Genomic DNA, 20,250 nt, shown 5'->3' with positions numbered 1-20,250 from the left:
GCTTAGCAGTGTTGGGTCTTTTGGGGGGCCTCACAGAGAGAATCTGTTCCACGCTTTTCTCCTACTATTTGCTGGCAAATTGGCACATGGTGAACTCCCTGTGTTTTCACGTTGTCTTCCCTTTGTATATGTCTGTCTCCCTGTCTCTCCTTCTCTTCTCATAAGGACACTAGTCATATGGGATTAAGGACCCACCCCACTCTAGTATGACCACATCTTAACTAAGTTCATGGATGGGAATTCCTGACACTCAAAGCAGAAACAAATAAATCCCTTTATTTGTTTATCTATGAGATTGTTTTCTGCAATTAGAAATTGTTTCTTTGTTTTAATGAAAGGATTTTCAGTAGAACCAAGCACAGGACAATTTTGAATGTTAGCTGGAAGGCAAGTGAGAGAGAGGGAAATGAGTGTGATTTGAAAATTTTTTCAATATACCTATTGACACAGTTTGAATCATTGGGTCTGTTTCCAGTTTTTTTAATTCATCAAACAATCTAGGTATGTACCAATGATAGATTGGTTAAATAAATTAATGAAATTTGCATTCTAAATATTGTGGTGCTATCAAAATTGTCGGGTGGATTTATGTGTACTTACATAGAAAGGGCTCAAATATTAAGTAAAAAAATAAGCCGTGGAACGAGGTGTGTATTTTGATATCATTTATGAAAACCATGCTTGCACACATATGCACCTACATACATACACACTTAGAAATGTATACCAGAGGGTATATCTAAAACTGCTGATACTGGGGGCAAAGAGAAAAGATTTCTAATCTTATCCTTCTATGTATTCTTTCTTCATATATTGCCATATATTCATTTACTGCTAGCTTCATTAAAATCAAACAGGTCATCAACACAAAAGGAAATAATCTTGGCAGTGTTTCTTGCCTTCTTTGATAGGCTGTGTTTTCCTTCATTCCCATGTGTTCTCATAGTTGTAGAGACGGTTGGCCTTTGAAGAGCATGTATGTGTGGCACATACATAAGTACCTGCGGGGAATAAGAAGTTATCAGTGGTGAATAAAGAATGCTGAGCTGAGGCTGAAGTGGACAGGAGATCTGTTCCTTAGCCTTAGGCTATTGCTGCCATGGGGCCGTTATGACCCAGCATTGTGATCTTTATATATATTTCTTGATGCACATTTTTCAGTCTGTCTGTAGGATAAATTCCTAGAAGCTGTGCCGCTGAGTCCAAATAAATGTACATTTTAGATTCTGATTGATATAACTAAACAGAAGTCAATCACTATTACTGGGCTAGTATTACTAAATGGCTTTCCTCGGATATTTAGGTGAAGTACAGATTCTGGTCGGATCTTGGTGAGGGCTCCCAAAGTATAATGTGGCATTTTTATTTAATAAGAAAATTGGCTTTGCTTGCGTTCTCCCTTAGTGGAAATTTAAACTGCTTGGTGTCAAAAGATAGAGAAAAATGGCATTCGCTTCTCCCTTCTCATCCCCACACACATCAAAGCTGGTACAGCTGTCTCTGAAAAGTAGACATCTTAAACTTACGATGAAGGCAACAATAGAGACAGAACTGAGCCTCATAGCAACAAATCAGATGCCTCTAGGAGAGCCAAATGGAACAGCACAAGGCCCTGTGCCAAAAATCCGAAGAGGCAGGAAGTGCCTTGGGATGGGCTCCAGCTGCAGCGGAAATGTGAGAAGCCTCAAATGGTTAAAAGGAAATAGTCTGCCAGGGGAGAGACTTGTGTGTTGCAGGAGGTGTTGCTACAAAGAACTTTCTCTAGCTCTTTCTTGTTGAGTTATTTAATACCACGCATATCAGTTTTCTTTGTACTGAATTTCACTGCACGAGGTAGGGAAGGGGTACGGAAGACAGATACTGATTTCACCTCTTCTGCTGATGCTGCCATCTCGTCCTGCCTGTGACATCCCCATGAAAACACCACTGAAGGGTCAATGAGCTGGAAAATGGCTACTTTTATCCTCTAAAATAATACTTCACTGATATCTATGCTTGAAAATTCACACAGTATTTCAAGGATATAGATTTATTATGAAATGTAATTTTTGCTCTTAGGGAAGGCATATACTTTCATTAAAGGAACATTTCATCCAAAGGGCAAATATAAACAGAGATGAATGTATTCATCAGTTTGAAAATCTATATGATGAGGGAAGGGGCAAATAACATTACTCCTGTTAAAGATTCTATATCCAACAAAATGAGAACTAGTATGGTGTGACCTTAACTGAATATAATCTGTGATGCAATCTAGGATATTCATAACATAGCTTTTATTTGTGAAGTTTCTTTTTTGTATCAATTTGCAAAGCACTGTCACATGCCCTCACTGGCAAGCAATTTATGCCAGTTAGTAATCTTGTGAGTTTTGCAAAATAGGTGTTAAATTTGATTCACCCATGTTCCCTTAAGTCCCTTTGTAAAAAGGTCAGAGTCTAAAATTCAATAAACAATTCTGAGATTATAGACCTGAGAGGTGAAGTACGTTACCCAAGGTCATACTGGTTAGTAACAGAGTAAGACCTGCACTTCTGCAGAGCTCAGAGGCACAACCACTGAAGTCCTACTTGCTTTTATCCTCTCTCTCTCTTGAGAGACAACGTGGGCTCTTTGTCATCAGGCTTTTCTCTGGTTCACTGTCAATAACAGACATTATGATTTCAGAGCCGCTCTCCACACTGAGAAACTTTTCTTCGTACTGAACTACTTACTACACTTAGTGTCATGTGGCATTAGTTGTGCAGTTTGGGCTCCATGGAAGGAACATTATTTTCACACTGAAAAGGATAAAATGCACATGAAAAGGCGCAATCAAGTCCAAACACAGGTATAAAGAGAGAATGAAAGAATAGCTATCAGCTTTTAATGAGCTCACACCTCGAAGGCCGAGAAACTTTGGTGTGATGAAAAGAGTGCAGGTTGTCGTATACAGGTTGAGTTTCAATTTTGACTTTTACCTTTTTTGCTGTGTGGAATATAATCAAAATACTTCTAGCTATTTTGAGCCTTGGATTCTTCAGTGATAAAGTAGGCATGGTAATAGCCATGTCATAGGGTATTTTTAAAGAGCTAAAATAATGTATGTAAAATGATTGTGCTTCTTGGGTGCTTAATACATTTTAGCTATAATTAATGCAGTATGAAATCAACTTAGTGAGATGACTTAGATTGCATGTGATTTCCAGAATATATTCTAATTAATAAGTGATTTATCAGAACTTTGGGGGGGAAATAAGTGGGTATTAAGACTTAGCAAGTATTCACTGAAATCAAATCATGATACATTGACCTTAATTTGTAAAGAGTGGTACTAGATCAGGGGTCAGCAGAGTAAAGCCTAGAGGTCAGATCTGGTCTGCAGCCTATTATATGGCCTGAGAACCATGAAGGTTTTTATATTTTTAAATGATTGGAAAAACAGCTTAAAAGATATTTCACTGCCTATGAAAATTATATGAAATTTAAATTGCAGTGTCCATAAATAAAGTTTACTGGAACACAGCCACACTCATTCACTGGCATTAGGTCTAAGACAGCTTTCCATTGGAATGACAGAGCTGACTTAGCCGCAACAGAGATCATATGACCTAGAGGCCTAAAGTATTTACTACCAAGCTTTTTATAGGAAAAGTTTGCAGACCTCATAGTAGAACATTAGGTCAGAGAAAGACCCCAGACACATTATATCTGTATTTCACCAAGTGTTTAAATCAGCCACCTGTGACAGAGGCAGCTAACTGAGGAACAAACACAAGTGCTGCTCCTCTATATTCTGTACATATTTCTGGAAGGTGCCTGCCCCCTATGATTATATATCCCAGGCTCCCTTCTTCGAGGTGTGTGGCCATGTGAAAAGCTTGGCCAATGAAATATGAGTGAAAATAACATGTATCATTTCCAAGACAGAGTTTTCAAGAAGCAGGAGTTCCTTCTCCTATGCATTTTACCCAGCAGGTTCTAGGGGATGGCTGAGCCACAAAACATATAGAGCCAGGGGCCCTGGACTGCATGTCAGAAGTGGCAACCTGCCCACCTGAAGCACCTGTTTTGGACTTCTATTTGAGTAAAAAATAAAGTTCTGTTGTATTATCACTGAAACTTGAGGAGTTTGTTTATTAGTGTCTCTCTAATTCACTCTTAAAATGTTCTGAAAAAGATAAGGCAATGTGTCTGAATGAAAATACATGCATTTAGTAATGATCATCTGTGCTCAAACAGGGTTGGTTAATCAATCGATGCCAACATGGATGGAAGAGGTGTAACACCTGCATTCTTCCATCCTTGCTCCCACACTAAGAACCAATACTGCAGGACAAAATGAGTAATTTTTAATGTTTTAAGCCTGCCTTTAGAAGAATTCTTTTGGTGCACCTGGGTGGCTCAGTCGGTTAAGCATCTGACTTGATTTTGGCTTAGGTCATGATCTCAAGGTTTCTGATATCGAGCCCTGCGCAGGGCTCTGTGCTGACAGGGTGGAGCCTACTTGAGATTCTCTCTCTCCCACTCTCTCTGTCCCCTCCCCAGCTCCTGTTCTCTCTATATCAAAAATAAATACATAAACCTTAAAATATTTTTAAAGATGATTCTATAATTATACAGGAGGTTGGACTAAAAATTCCTCTAATTCTGTCTTTCTGTCCTTGAATTTAATCATTAAATGCTTTCTTGTTTTAATCATGCATGTATTATTTTGTTTCAAAAATTTAAAGGTCAGTTAGATAAAAAGCAATTCTGTGACTTTGGTTTTCTATAAATTGACGATATACACAGGTCCTAAATATACAATTCAGGGACTTTTGATTAAGTTATTCATTTTGTCATACAGTAAATAAGGTACCCTGGGGAATAGGAAGATATGATGAAGGACTGGTGTACTTGTTAAGATATATCCATCTGCAAGTAAGAAAATACCAACTAACACTGGCTTAAATAATAGAAATAAAGGTATTTAATCATCTCACATGAAAGAAGTTTGCACCTGACTGAGACCATGTTAACTAAGAGATCTATGTTGCCATCATACACAGTAAGATCAAGTAGTAGTTAGGTAATAAGTCATACTGACATCATATAGCTAATATGATATACTGAGAAGGGCTTATTGTTTCTTTGTTTTTATGGCCAAAAATGTATAATCTAATCATGAGAAAACATCAGATAAACTCACATTGTGGGACATTCTATTAAATAATTGACTAGTACTCTTCCAAAGTGTGAAGGTTATTTAAAAAAATAAATTAGGAAAGATTGAGAAATTATCACAGATTGAAGGAGCCTAAAGAGACATAATAACTAAATTCAATGTGGTAATTTGCAGTGCATCCTGAAATAGAAAAGAAGATATTAACAGAATAACTAGAAAAACCCAAATATAGTCTATAGTATAATTAATAGTATTATACCAGCATTCATTCTTAGTTTTGATAATTGTATTATGGGTATGTAAGATGTTAACATTAGGAGGAGCCGGTTAAGGGCATATGGGAATTATCTGCTATTTTTGTCACTTTTCTGTAAATCTAAAATTATAAATATAAATATAAATATAAATATAAATATAAATATAAATATAAATAATATAAATATAAAAGCCTGGAGTTGGTAATTCCAGATGCAGTAGGGTGATGCAGGAACATCATTAAGAGCTAAAGATTTGTTTCTACTTTCCCATTCTGCCATTTTTCTTTGTTCCCTTTTTTCTCTAGGTCTAGCTGCATACCAGATATTCTCCACCGCAGCTCAGATCGACACATCTCCATCCTGCTCTATTCCTGGGCAACTAGCCTTCTATAGGGTTACCAACTGCTCTGTGGCTTCTGGTCAGGCAATGCCTGCAGAAGATCAGCATGCAAAAAAGAGTGGGTTTTTATTCACTTGGGTCTTTCCACCTCAGGCAAAGGTTTACAAGAGCCTGAGTCCCTCTACCTATGTTCCTGGTGACAGTTACTGTAGGACACCTCTCTCCTAAATCTATGATTACAGCCCTTTACATATTCTCATAAACACTCCTGTTCCTGGCATTTTCAAGCCCACTCGTAGTAATGGCACCCTGCAATTGTAATCGCCAAGGGCTACCTGTTCCTCATAGTTCTCTTTTATCCTGTTCATACTTTATGAAACTCTCAGTGACCACACTTGCATGTGCTGTCTCATTCCTGCTTAAATTCTGATATATCATTGTCACAAAATAGCCCATGCAGTTCCAAGCATCATATATGCTCTCATGTAATTAGAGAGGTGAAAGCATACAGTGCTTATTAGATACACACACACACACACACACACACACACGCACTCACCTGCTATACATGGTTTCAATTCTACCTCTGTCACTTACTGGCTTCATAGTAGGTCTGACACCTAGTGAGTACTCAGTATTCTCCATCTCATTAACAGAGAGTTAATCGTGCTGTTGCTCAGGATAAATGGCTCTAGAGTCATCTTTTACTCACTTTCTTTCCAACCCCATAGCCAGTATGATGATGAATCTTATCAGTTTTGCCTCCAAAATATGTCTAGAACCAATCAGTTACTACCCTCTGCACCCTCACAACCCTAACTCACCATGTCTCTTTGGATAATTGCTTTGGTCTCCTCCTTTGACTGCACCTGCCCTCTTTCACACACACAGTGTTATCTCAGGGACAACCAGAGACTTCTTTTCAAATGTAATTTCCATCTTGGGACTCTTCTGCTAGAACTCTCCCACTTCACCCAGAGGTAAAGCCCTACAAGATCTGCCTCCTTCTGTTACTTTCTTCCCTCACCTTATCTGTATTATTTTCTTCCTTAGGCACTGTCAGCCACACAGAGTTCCTTATTTTTGCTGAAACATAGCAAGTTTGCTTCCACCTCAGGGTCTTTGTTTTTTCCTCTACCTGAAACTTTATTCTACCAGATACCTCCCTAACTCACTCCCTTGCTCCCTTTACTTCTATCAGCTCAAATATCAGCCTTTCTTTATGACCCTAAATAAAAGAAAATGAAACAAAACTCCTTTTCCATTATACCGTCAACCCTCCTTATTCTGTTTTTGCATTGTTTTTCTCCATAGAACGTTACCATTACTCACATATATTAGTGTTTTTCCATATGCATACGTGCATATGCATGTACACATATATGTATAACACACATACATTCTTTTTCTCTCATTAGAATATGTTGTCCTTAATGCTATAGATTTTACTCATTATTATATCCCCATTGCCTGGAATGGTAGCTGGTACATAAAATGTACGTAAAATAATTTTAAGTAAGTGAATGTATGAGTATCAGTTAAATGTAAATCTGGAAAAAATGCTTTTTAAAGGTTATTTCCCTCCTGGGATTTGGGGCATCTCTTCATATGAAAGAAGCAAGAGAGAATTTGAACAAAATGACTTCATCACCCACTGACGAAGCTGCTCAGAAAAGGGAAAGTCACTGCTCATCAAGAATTCCTTCAACATTCCTCTTACAGAGCCAACCTGAATGGAGACTTCCTTAGGCAGCTAGAGACAAGTTTTATGGATACAGTGAATAAATTTTTATTGCTAAGCAAGCCAAAATGTAAGCAGGAATGCTTAATGATACCCTAGCTACCCGGGGAGTGAACTTTCTCCATCCTTCATACATTGCTGACACGTCAACTACAGCACTTCACGCTTGACTGAGAAGCTATTAAAACAATTACCAGGTCATTAACAAGGGCTTTTAAGACCAGTTTTGAAACCATACTAGTGAGGAAATTTGCTTTGATAGGCATATTAGACCACAGGGTGGCCTGGATTTGGACAATTTCCAACTGTCCTCTGGCTTCTCTTCTCTTATTCTTCGGATTTCCAGGGACACTCCCAAAGGTAGGTAGATGACTATTTAAAATTTCATTAAAATGTCTTCCATTTATGCCTGAACAAAGGGAAGACAACCGCTTGTGCCTATGGTTCTCAGTATCCAGATTCAGATACAGTTTTCTGTAACCAACTTTGTCCTGCTTACTCCCCTCCGAGCTTGAGGCCTTCTCTCACCCCCAACACCCAAGTTCACCAGCTCAGGTGGCCTATAGCTGTCCTAAAGCTTCCACAGAAGCAGCTCACCCTCCCCTTGCTTCCCGATGCCACATGGTACTTTCAAATAATCCTCTCTCCACTGGAGGCAAGGTTTCTACCCCTTCTCTCCTCACAAGGTATAGAGAAGAACACGCACCCGTCCTGGTCATAATAATTTACATAGATTATAAGTTACAGACATGCCTAACCAAATAAATATATGTTTGTATTTTAAAGAGGAGCCTAACACAAATGGATTAAGTGCTGTTTAACTTGTTAGCTCTGAGGAAAATAGTACTGTTCTATTTTATTGAGGGAAAAATTAAAGATCACAATGAATGATACAGAGACCAGTTAGGAAGGTCTTAACTAACTCTCTCTTAATTTATGATTACATGAAAAACTAAGCAATAACTATCATTACCAGATGTCATTTTTTTGACCTTCCCTTTTTCCCTAGGTTGGGGTTCTTTATAAATAGGCCAGACATATAGAGATAGAGAGATGAATATGCATGCCAAAGAGATTAGATCTCGTGTAGCTGAAATCTGACAGCTAAACCAGGTAGCCATTCTAGGTGGGTATTCTGACCCTTCAACACTTTCCACAGGACATTCTGTAGCAACTTTATTGCTTATTTGGGACACTGATGAGGAGTGTCTTCTTACTCATTTATGGCAACATTAAACAGTTGGTCAATGTGATTTCTAAACAAAGAAATTCCTAAAGCAGAGGATGTACAGATACTACATGTTCTCTCTTACTGCAGACACCTAGCCTATCTCAGAAAGAAAACAGAAATTTTGTAGAACTTCACTTAATAAGCTCTAGTCAAAGTCTGTTACTAATATGGAGACTCAGGCTTCTTTGGGGGTTTTTCCATAGACTCTTGCAGAACAAGTAACAAGTATACTTTTTGATTAGGAAAGTCTCTCTCTTTTTTCACATCAATTTTACTGCCAGCACATCTCCTCCCACAGAAAATAACTGAGTAGAAATAAGATCTTGATATTCTACTCATAGAGTCTGGCTGCAATCAATTGCAACTCTTATGGGAAGTAATCCTGCTGTCAGTTTTGTTTCATTTATTTCTTAGACTACCTAAGAGACCTATTTCAGTACTTAGAAAAATACAGATTGTTTCAGGTCTTCATGCTCTTCAAAGTAAATTACTAATAATAGCAAAATAATGGTTGGTCCCTTAATTTTAGTAATTGTTTACAATAATTAATGAAAAATCTATCATCTTCAGATAAGAGTGTTGCAGTTTGAGAATCCAAATTTTTTTCTAGACGTGAACAAAAGAGACATCCTAAAGTCCTTCTAGTACATACACTTTGTTATCTTACAAATCACATAATTAGTTACCACATGTTTATTTTTTCTCATATGACAAAATAGGCCGTATTAATTATCTGTTCCTATATAAAAAATTACCTCATGATTTAATGCCTTTAAACAAGAATAAACATTTCTTGTCTCATGGTTTCTGTGGATCAGGAATCTGGGAGGAGTCTGATGGGCTCCTCTGTCTTGGGGTCTCTCTTACAGGGTTGCAATCAGGGTGTTGTGGGGGCTACAGCCATTTGAAGGCTTCAGTAGGCAAGGGAGATCTAGATCCAAGATGTCTGACTCACATAGTTGGCAAGTTGGTGCTGGCTGTTTGCAGGAAGACTTAGCTCTCCACGGTATGGACGGCTCCACTGGACATCTTGAGTAGCCTCCTCATATACCTGTTGCATTTACCCAGAACAAATGGTCCAAGAGAGAAGAGGGTAGAAATGACAATGTGCTTGATGACCCAAGCTTAGAAATCACACACTTTTGCTCTGCTGTAACTCTACCAGTCACACACACAAACTCCGGCTCAGGTGGGAAGGAGTACACTAACTAGGGTATGAATCATTGGCAATCCTCCTGGAGATTGGCTGCCAGATAGCTATAAGCTGAACAATAACTAGCACCAAGTAGACACCCAATAAATACTAGTTGAATGATTTTTCTTTTTTAATAAAGTAGGAGAATGAGAAGCAGAAAGTAGAATGTCCAGAAGGAACCACAATGCTTGAATAAGCACCACATGCCCTGTTGTCTACACTGTTCTGTAAACAAATGAGAAAACTTCATTCTAAATTATTCACATAGGACCTTATTTTTATTTCTGCTTTGTAATAAATATTTTTAAAGTGAACAGTTAGGTAAAGTATAACAATTTAAATAAGTCTCTTAAGATACCCAAATATTATAACCTTGTAGTTTCCTCATCTGGGTTTGACAAAGTTACAGCAGGGAACTGCTGAACTTAAACCAGTTTTCAAATGGTTATCATAATTCTTTTAGAAATTATGTACAAATGGGGTTCTACATTGTTTTAGTACCTTTCCATAAGGAGTTCAGTGAAAATAATGTGCATAAAATTCACAATCCTAATTATCCCATTGTAACATATATAAATTCTCCAATTTCATCCTTTTAAAATAAAGAAACAATAAAAAAACAAATAACATTAAAAAAAATTTTAAATGTGACTAACACTTGTAAATAAAAGATACACATTTTCCTTCCCTTAACCACTCCTTTGCCAAAAGAGCAATGGGCTTCTCCACCGGAAGAGGGAAAATGATTTTTGAAACCAAGTCTCTGCTTCATCATTTCCTCTTCAAGTCCTTTTGTCCTTGGAATTAGTAGAATAAGGTGGAAGTTCTCTTAGAAGTCATCGGTGCACATAAGTCTTTGGCTTGAAAGTTTCGAAAATTTTCTGAGAGGGAAAAAGTTCTCAACACACTAAGAGCCAACTTTGTTCCTTTGAAAATTAAACGTAATTACTTCACTTGGAAGATTATTTCACAATTCAGTAGATTCACTTCCAGGAAAATTGTCTTGGTGTCAGGCCTGCTTTAGTTTTTTTTTTTTTTCTCTTTATACTAGACTTTCAGTAGCTCTCCTTTATTTTGTGAGGCACCCTGCGGGGAATGGGAATGCTTTGCAAATTAAACACTATTTGAGTAAATTCAACATGGAAATGAAGGGCTTTATACCAGAAATTATATTTAGCCTCTGCTATTCTCCTTTGTGTCAAGGATGATGGTCAATTTCAGCATAGATATTCATATTTACTATAAAAGTGGTGCTAAAAATCTAATATTGCAAGTGTTTTTGTGAGCGAGTACTTATGTATATGGATTAGTAGCACTGTACTGTTCTGTTTCATGGTACACTTTTTTTTTCTGTCCTCTGTGTTTCATCAACGTTCTGAAACAGTCAGTAACTAGACTCTACACTGCTTCTTTTGGTTCTTTTGTTCTCTCCTCATAAATCATTCTCTCCAGCCCTTAAAAGACTTGTTTTTCATCTTAACTCATTCCAAATTTGTTTGTCTCTTTTAGTATGTTTTCTTGTTTTAAATCATGAGGTGGGAAGCCTTGATTGTACTTTTATAATTTTTTTAATGTTAATTTATTGTGAGCGAGTAAGCGTGAGCGGGGAAGGGGCAGAGAGAGAGGAGGATCGAGGGTCGAAAGCAGGTTCAGTGCTAACAGACGCAAGCTCGATGTGGGGCTCGATCATGACCTGAGCCGAAGTAGGATGTTCCACTGACTGAGCCACCCAGGTGCCCTGGCTGTACTGTTAGCGCTTCATTAGGAAACTTGAATGGTTTTGGCTGCTTGACTGATGGATATAGGTACAAGTATATAAATATCGATAGATTATAGATATAGATAGATTTAGATATGGACATAGGTAGAGATAGAGATAGAGATAGAGAGATAGAGATATGTAGATAGATATGCAGAGAAGAAGCACTGTATAATATAGCAGAAAGAGCAGAGGACTACATAGTAGGAATCTTAGTTCTAGGCTTTGCTGTTATACTTGCCTGCTATGGGTAATTGAGGAAATCAGTAACCACTCTGGTCTGCCTTGTCTTCATTTATTCCCTCATTCATTCAAGAAGCACATATTACGTGCTTGGGGATACAGTCATGTATAATATAGGCTATGTTTTCCCTTTTTTAGAACTAAAGTGTAGTGAAAATTGACAAATTATAAACAAGTAAGCAAAGAATTTAGAGTCTTTAGATTTGGTAATTGCTTTTAATGAATTCGTGTAGTAATTTGTTAGAAAATGACAGAAGTAAGAAGGGGGGCTGTATTTAAATAGAGAGACAGGAAAGCCTCTGCCTAAGAAGGCATTATTGGAGTAAAAAGGACCCAGGTATGAGATAAATCAGGGGAAGCATAGAAAGAGCAGATCAGAAAATGTAGTTTTAGGTGCTTTTGTTATTTTAGGTTGTAATTTTATTTATATAAGTACCTCTCTGTCAAGGCACCCTTGAACCCTTTCTTTAAAAGAAAACTTTTTAAAAAAGTTTTCTGATCATCCCACCCCTACATCTCTGTTTAAAAGACATAGATGGTGTCCACATCCTTAGACCTAAAAAATGAACTCTGAGAGGATTCAAATTCACGTTCCCCTGGAGTGAACTGCTTCACCATTACTGGATAAGAAACACTAGATTCTCCAAAGCAATCTTGTAGATTTCTTTGGGATTTCCATGTGGTTTCACTTCTCAACTTCCTACTGCTGAGGCCATTTTTTTTTCCTCTGTGTAACTCTTTCATAAATTTCCAAGTTAAGAGAATAGTTTGTTAATTTTGACTTGTTAAGGGAAAGTATATGTTTAAGAGTTATTAAAAGTTCAAGATTTGGCCGCCTGGTGGCTTAGTTGGTTGAATGTCAGACTCTCAATTTTGGCTCAGGTCATGATGCCAGGGTCGTGGGATTGAGTCCTGTCTCAGGCTCTGTGCTGAGCATGGAACCTGCTTAAGATTCTCCCTTTCTCTCCCTCTCCCTCTTTCTCTCTTTCTCTTTCTCTCTCTCTCTCTCTCTCTCTCTCTGCCCCTCTCTCCTGCTCGCATGCTCTCCCTATATATAAAATAAATAAAATAAAATAACATAAAATAAAATAAAATAAAATAGAGGTTCAAGATCTGATTTTGACTCCACCGGTAAATAGAACTTAGTAAGAACTTGGGCAAGATCTTGGAAAATCATTGTAATTATTGGGGCCTCAGTTTCTTTATGTATAGAACGCAAACATTGAACTAGATCGGCTAGTTGTGAAAATTTTAATTCCATTTTCAAAGGAAATCTTTCATGGAATGCCAGTGCTTTAGTCAGTTATCATTTATTTTGTAAATGATAGAAACTAACTTATGAAAAAGGAATTTATTATAAGAATGTAAGGTGGTGGTGACCACAGTATTAGAATTATGGCTGATTCTAATAGGGACTATTAGACTGGGCACTATTCCCTCAGTAAATTTGCAACAGAATAATTTTTATACATTAGCACTTGAGAAAGACTCTTTCATAATACATTACCTAAGAAAATGATGTGTGTAAAAGCCCAGCGGTCCATTTTCTTCCTCCCTTTTCCCTTTCTGAACAAGGACGAGGTAATTCTACTATTGACCAAAGAGCAATGTTCACATGTTCTACCTGTCAAAACCATGCTCTAACCAAACTTATCAAATGCCTCTGTTCATTCCCCCCACTACCTTGTCACATAATTAATATTATATGCCAAAATTACAGTGAGTTGGCATCAACTGAACACCTAATTGCTTGGCATGGTATATGTGTAAAAACAATCTGCAGGGTGAAGTATGACTAAGTCCTCCTTGAAGAGACCTCATGAAGACATTAGTATAGCAGGCCAAGGAAAACAAAATGATACCAGCATTTCACTATTCTGACTAGAACATTTCCTAAAACATTCCTGGAAATGTAATAAATGTATCCTTCTTAAGGGTTACTTTTTTTTTTTCAAATTACCTTTAATTTTATAGTCAATCTCCACTGAAATAATATTTGCTTACCATTAGTGAGTCCAGTAAGAGCTGCTCAAAATGCAATTTTCTCCCGGGGGCCACTCTGTTCCATATTTATTGTTACATCTTATCATGTCCTCCAAAAAATAAAAATAGAAACTGCTTACTGGCAGTCATGACAGATGAATTCACCATTCCTTGCCAGTAATCATGAAATACTTTGCACATGAGATTTCTTCAAAGTAATATCTTTTTTGGCTGTTTTAACCTTTTTTAAAAATCTATTTTTTTATTCTCACAGAATTACTTTGCGTCCAGCAGATAGCAAATTTTAGCATATCGATTTTATAAGTAAGCTGATAAAAGTTAATTGATTTGCCCAGGACCACATGGCATGGTTGGGACTGAGATTAGAAACTTATTTTTTTAGTTTCCCGGTTTAAAGCGTTGTATACAGGAATGAAGATCTCACACATACATAGTTTACAAGTGCTATGTAGGTTGCAGAGCTATTTCTAACATGAGGCAAGATTCTAGGAAAGCTCACCAATGTAACTGATTTTTGTTTTTTGCTGTAACTCCTCAGCAGTAGAAATTCACACAGGCCCTTCCTATCTGTAGTCTCAGACTTTGTTCTTCTCAAGAGAGCAGTGCCATATTGAGGAAATCTAAAAGGGAAATGTATACCTTTTATACACATAGTATATTCTGAAATAACTCATGATGACTTCAATAATGACCTTTGTTACAAAGGATCCAAATGTGTATAGAGAGAATGTGAAAGCCTAGAGATTATTCTGGGTCCCAGTTCAGTCTGGATGCTTAACACTTTACCCCTAAGCAGATGGAAAACTTCAGAGGAGACACAGAATAAATCGATTTTCAGGTAGGGATATCTATCTGCAGGCCTTATCATGGATTTCTCAGATTTACCTTCCGTGTTCTGGCCCTTAACAGGACCCTAAACCATAAGCCCAGGGCTAAAACAAACTTGGACAGTTTCTGCAGGTAAGGAGTGCAAATAATGTCTATCCTTTCTTCCTTTCACTACAGAAATTTTAGGGAACTGATTATGGTTCATCTCATTACAATGTGTTTTGAAGATGCACACTTTAGTGATATAGCTGGGGACTTGGTAAAACTGGCTTAGCTTTAATATCTTCAAAATGAAGTAATTGAACTAAATAAATTCTAAGAACCATCTGAGCTTTAAATTCTAAATTCTTAAATCCTTCCAGAACAGCATCTATCATGACAGAATATGAGGGATAGAAAGGGCCTTGGAGATTATCCAGCCCGGAAGTTTTCAAACTGTGATCCAAAGAAATCCCTCAGAGGTCAAAGTAAATGTGAGGAGAAGTGAAAGATTAAGTAACTAGCATTCCATGTCCTAACTCATGGAATCCTCCCACATAAAACTCCTGATTTTATCAGTTGTATATACTGTGCTTCCATGCCTTAAAATACGAAGGCTTGAAACAAATAATCTAATCGAACACCCTACTTGCAGGTGATAAAGTCACGAAGTCCTAGAAAATCTTAGAAGTTTGCCGAAAATGACACCAAAATGGCATTGCATGTCATTGTGTCATTGGTGGCAGACTACGAACATTAGATCAAAACTGACAACTCTGTTTTACTTAGAACTATGTTAAACGTGATTTTTAACCTCACTAGTTCAGCTTGCCAAACTCACAAGCCACTGTTCCTTTGCAGGGTTTCATCGTCTCAAGAAAATCTTGAGAAGAAAAGGATGGGAAAGAGATCTGTGCATTTAAGAAAGAGTATGTGCTAGCATTGAGAAAGATGAGGTGAAAATTTTATTATTCCGAATTCTAGGGATTAACTTCAAAAATGTTTTCAACTGTTCCTTTTAATTCATTGTGTAATCAACGAGTAGTTGACATTTACTACCACAGTAATTCAGAGTTCATTTATTTCCTACTGCAAATGCGTACTCTAAAGGAAAAATTAAGAAACTAAATAAAACATAATAAGCAAGGGAAAAAAAAAACTATACTAAATTGCTACAGCATACACTAAATTGGTTATTCTTTTCTTCCCAGGTTAGAGGGCTTTGTGAAGATTATATTTGACTTCGAAAATTACAAATGTGCCCAAAACATTTTGTCTCTTTATCGATGTGTAAGGTCAACGGAAAAGGTAAAACTCAGGTTTGGTATTTTGTTTTTGAGTGGAAAAAAAAAAACGTATAACCGGTTTTCCTGACAGAAAAAAATGTAATTTAACTTTTAAAGAGACTTAACTATTATTTCTACTTAATTCAGGAAGAGTCTTAAATTTTGTTACAAAATGTTCACATACATGCACACACAACAGTCTTTGAAATCTTTTGAAGCCTTGGACAGATGAAACTAATATTTTATACAAATACCAATGGCTTTCATTGTTCTTTTCTTCTTTATATTTTTTTTTTCCCATTTAAAAATTTCAAGCAAATCATAGGACATCTGGAGCATTTGTGTTTTTATTAGAGTTCTGACATTACACCAGAAAGACTCTGAAAACTCATAAAATGTCTCTAGAAAATATATAAAATAGGTCACTGTTTAAAGGCAGATTTTTTTTTGCCATGCTAAATACTTATTTTCTGTATGTGGAAGAAATCATAAAATCATTGGAATTCACACATTTTCTCACAGAAAATATTCTTAAACGATTTTTTTTTAATGAATTTGTGTTCCCAATACTCAGTGTTGCCAAATAAGCTTTTGTTCTTGGGCTTAGCTTGGGCAAATTCTCTTGGTATTGCCCTTAATCCCCAGATAACTAGCTAATGGAAATACATATACTGAGGTTCCTGTGACACAGAAGAGTCCAGCCTGGACAATGAACTTCCCTTTCTCATTTGCTTAGTGGTTATTCCTCTGGGATGGAAGCATCTGGCCTGCTTAAAGCTGCTTCTACCTGCCCAGAGGCGGTTTATAATCCAATTTCTCATCTAAATCCAGGAATTTCACGGCTGTGAATAATCAAAGACTATTTCAGTGTGAAGACTCACTTGCCTCTGCTTGAGGAAAGAATTTTTTTTCTGAGTTTTAGAACCCCCCCATGTCCCACCCGCTGCTGTCTTAGGAGTCTCAGTAGGGCTCTCTGTGCTCTGGGGACCTGGACCTAGGATGGAACCCGTGTTATATAGCACCACACACCTAGCACTCTCCTGAGTTTGCTGAACCAGCAGTTTTAAAAATATATTGCTATCAATCTAAATGGATGTGTTCCTTAGACGTCTCATTCCTACCAGGCAGCTGCTCCTCTTACATACGCTAAACGCATAATACGTTATGCATTCTAGCTTAGACTGAAAGTGGATAAACTTGCCTTAAACAAATTATGGGGAATGTCTTTGCAAGACTGGTTGCCCATCCAGGAGAAAATGTGCCTCATCAGGGTCAATCTGGCTTCAGCAGGCACTTCCTAAGAATTCCTGGCTGTATCAGATGAGAATGAAGGGGAGGGGAGAAAAAAAAATTTCCAAGAAGTTATGAGTAATTTTCTTAACATTTTAAGCCAATGAATATTTAAAGAAGAAAAAGTCTACCCCAGGGCAGACTGACAAATGAGAAGGACAAAGGCTTGATATTTCCTGGAAATCTTGCCAATTACAAAAAAAAAAAAAAAAAAATCATAAAAAACAATCAAAATGGTTATCAATCTCTCACTTATATAAAAATCGCCATTATAATTTAAAAGAAAATTTTAAGCAAGAAGTCTTAGTTCAAATGTTTGTTTAAAAGTATCCTTAAAGAGGGGGATTGCCCTATTATATCTGAATGTTAAACATGACCTTTACTTTTTTTTTTCCCCCCAGGTAAAATTCTGCCTGAGTCATCAAAGTATAGGAGGCAAATGAAATACATTCCTCTTCCCCAAATTTTTTAATGTTTTTTTCCTGGTTCTTATGTAACTATTAGTGTTTGAATTAAAATCTCAGAAGTGGCTTCAATTCTCTGTTAAAAGAGAACACAAGTATCTCTGATTTTAGAAGAAAAAAATATCCTACTCAAAGTAAAACAAAAAAGTTCTGTGCAGTTCTACCTCATGTATCAGTCTTAACCCATTTAGCTGCGTATGGGCTCATCAGATTCTCAACTTTTTCAGAAATTATCTTGAAAACTGTTGACGTTAAGAGAAAAGAAAAAATTAAATGAAGATACTCAAAATTTCCTAGGAAATCTTATACCATCTTAGCAAAATCCTGACTCCTAAAAAAACAGTTTCCTGTCCGACATCAGTTTGTATTGTTCTCATTATTCAAGGGCATAAACATTCCTTTTTGGTCTTTCTTTGCATGTTTCCATTAGAACGTTTACTACGATCTAGGGCAGCACGCCCGGTGATATCAGTGAAGTGTAGAAGATGATGCATGTTAGAATAGAGACAGATTAACATAACTTTTTTTTCTGTCGCGTGACTTATGAAGTTGAAAGAAATTATTTTTTTTGAAATTTGTTTATTTTGAGAGAGACAGAGACAATGCAAGTGGGAGAGGGGAGAGAGAGGAGAGAGAATCCCAAGCAGGTTCCACACTGCCAGCACAGAACCTGCAGTCTCAAAACCACGAGATCATGGCCTGAGCCGAAACCAAGAGGCAGATACTTAACCGACTCAGACATCCAGGCGCCCCTGAAGTTGGAAGAAATTAAAGCTGAAGACAGATAATAGTGAACTACTGGGTTGAAAGGTAAACAGATTATAAAAGAAACCCTGTAGTAGGAATAATATATCAGAGTTTAGCAACTAGAATGAAATAATCTCCTTTAACCTCTTGATCATTTTAATCAACCAGCCATAATCCTTTGTGTGAATATATTTGACATTTTTTCATGTGCATATTTTCAAAAGTTGTAGTCACAGTACTTGTGTGTATATACATATGTATGTATTTTAAGTATTCATTTTTCATTTTATGTCATGGAATAAATGTGCCATAATCTTTATTTATTTATTTTTTCACAATCTTTTTAACCAGTTCCCTATTTTTGCACATTTGGATTGTTTCCAAATTTTAATTTTATGAAATAAAATCCTATGAATTGCATCGTTAAAAGGAAGCTTGTAAGTAGGATTCCTGAGAAAAGGTGAGGATGATTATTTGCACATTTCTTAATACCCAATTCCGAACTGCTTTCCAAAGATTATGCGGGTTTCTTGACAGTGACATAGGAGAGTTCTCATTTAGTTGATTCTCAAAATCTTTTCTTTTTCCCTTACAGGTAATCAAACAAACAATGCAATCAATATGATTCTATCACATTCTTATTCAGACTCGTGAATAAGGTAAAGGCTTTTGTGCTTTGTAACTCCTAGCCTCTCATTTTTCAGGCATCATGAAGATAATTTTACTCATTCATGCATTCATTTATACATGCACTTATTAATTCAAAAGCCATCTATTGTGACCTTCTGCAAAAAGCCATGATGCCAGATATAATAGTGAAAATACAGTTTTCACAGCAGAGATATAGAAAAATATAGAACTGGGGATATAGTGGTGAATAAGGAAGACTGAGATCAAACTCTTAGTACAGATTCCAGTAGGGACACAGAAAGTAAACACATTATTGCACAATAAATTGTTTCAATATAATTGTTATATAAGCAATGAAGCAAACTACTTAGGTATACTGAAAGAATAAAGCAAGTTAGCCTTAAATTGGTGTGAGTAAACAGTGAAGATTCCCTGAGGAAGTTATATTTAAAAATTAACTCTAAAGAATGAGGAGGAATTCATCATGTCATGGGCAAATGGACGGAAGCAGAGGGTTAAATGTGGGTCTCTGTCCTAAGGCAAGAATGTGGAGAGTCAAGCAACAAAATATTGGTCCCCAAGGGTGAAGCACTAGTGAGAAAGTCAGAGATTTTCAGGATATGAGGCCTTCAAGGTAAACTAGGAAGAGATCATGCAGGGCCCTAGGACTTTAATAAGGATTGTTAGTTTTATATTAAGTCCAATAGAACTGTAATCCGACAGCCAGGGGGAGATAGAGAAGAGTTTTAAGAGGCCGAGTGATAAGATTAGATTTGTCTTTTAAAAAATAGTTCTTAAATGACTATTTGGAGAATAGGTTGGAAATAACAAAAACAACAAATAATAGGTGAAGGTATACCATTTAAAAAACTCTTAAAGGAAACCAGGATGAGAGATGTAGGTCATTTGGGTTAGGGAGGCAGCAGCAGATATAGAGAGAAAATTGACAGATTCAAAATTTATACTGGAAGATTCTTAATAGGTCTTGGTGAAAGAGTATATGGAGAAGAAGGGGGTGGCAAAGCTGTTACCCAGGTTTCTGAATGAGCAGGTAGATAAATGTTGGTGTCATTTATTGAGACAGGAATCCTAAGAATATCATTAGACCAT

The 20,250-nt window shown here is 36.8% G+C and overlaps 1 long non-coding RNA gene across 1 annotated transcript; it reads right to left on the bottom strand.

Annotated features, from left to right (window-relative positions):
* Positions 1-601: 601 nt before the first annotated feature.
* LOC132682761 (uncharacterized) lies at positions 602-14,006 on the bottom strand. The gene is made up of 3 exons (XR_009611850.3): positions 13,917-14,006; positions 9,671-9,766; positions 602-1,001 (listed from the first exon to the last, which is right to left on the bottom strand). It is a non-coding gene; the product is annotated as an uncharacterized LOC132682761 (long non-coding RNA).
* Positions 14,007-20,250: the final 6,244 nt, after the last annotated feature.

Source organism: Panthera onca, chromosome C2 (assembly GCF_046562875.1).
Source record: "Panthera onca isolate mPanOnc1 chromosome C2, mPanOnc1 haplotype 2, whole genome shotgun sequence".
Classification (NCBI taxonomy): Eukaryota; Metazoa; Chordata; class Mammalia; order Carnivora; family Felidae; genus Panthera; species Panthera onca.
Note: the sequence above shows the minus strand (reverse complement) of the source record. Positions and strands in the feature narration are given on the sequence as shown.